General features: G+C 44.1%; 1 pseudogene; it reads right to left on the bottom strand.

Moving 5' to 3' along the window:
• Nucleotides 1–851: 851 nt before the first annotated feature.
• On the bottom strand, nucleotides 852–1,020 carry LOC127056092 (uncharacterized; annotated as a pseudogene).
• Between the last annotated feature and the right edge of the window lie 5 nt (nucleotides 1,021–1,025).

Below are 1,025 nucleotides of genomic sequence, written 5' to 3'. Positions count from 1 at the left end.
AGAAACTAGACACTTTTAGTGTACATGTTTTCCAGCATTAGGTGATTAACAATATCTTAGCAAGCACCAGAAGTTAGGAATGTAGGCAGAGACAGAGAACTGAACCAAGGAGTGAAAACAAGGAGGCTGGGATTTCTTATCAGTTCTTCAAAGGAACTGTTCCTAACACAGCACAGTTGGTACTATACCAGGAATGCAGCCCCTCCCTTATCTCACTTTTTCCCAGCGCTTCGTGAGACATGCTGCTTCTCAGTTCTTTTCCACTCCAGGATTACCCACAAACCTCTGTTAGCCTGACTTTGGTCAGGTTGGCATACCTGATTTTGTCTGCTATATCGTTATTCAGGCCTAACACTGTCTCCCTGGCCAGTGCATCTGAGTTCAGTTTGCTTTCCAGAGCGGTCACAAGGGTGTATTGTGGTATACCACCCGGAGGCCAATATTGTCGATTTGTGGCCACACTAACCCTAATCCGACACGGCAATACCGATTTCCGAGCTACTCCCCTGGTCGGGGAGGAGTACAGATATCGGTATTAAGAGCCCTTTATATCGATATAAAGGGCTTCATTGTGTGGACGGGTGCAGGGTTAATTTGGTTTAATGCTGCTAAATTTGGTTTAAATGCGTAGTGTAGACCAGGCCTAAGAAAGCGGCTGTTTGACCTACAAACAACGACAAAGTAAAACCTGCAAGAGCAGCCTTTCAACTCAGAGGTCTAATAATAAGATGTTACTAATAACTGACGAAAGAGTTACAAACGACTCAAAACCATACTCAGTATAAACCAAACGGGAACACAGACAACACCACTTTTCTTAGCTGCTCTTCAGCCATGATATCCTCCCCACAGGGAGGTCCACCGCTCCTGAGGGTTCAGTGCCACAATAACAGGGTGATGTGTGCAATGGATGGAGGAAGCTGCTATTCCATCTCCCTAGTCCAAAAATCAGTTTAATAGCTAGTCCTGAGATACAGGAAGTATCAGTTATTAAAGTGATAAGAACTAATTTAATGTTTTGATTC

The sequence above is a fragment of the Gopherus flavomarginatus genome, chromosome 7 (assembly GCF_025201925.1).
Source record: "Gopherus flavomarginatus isolate rGopFla2 chromosome 7, rGopFla2.mat.asm, whole genome shotgun sequence".
Taxonomy (NCBI): Eukaryota; Metazoa; Chordata; order Testudines; family Testudinidae; genus Gopherus; species Gopherus flavomarginatus.
This window is presented reverse-complemented; position numbering and strand designations above follow the sequence as displayed.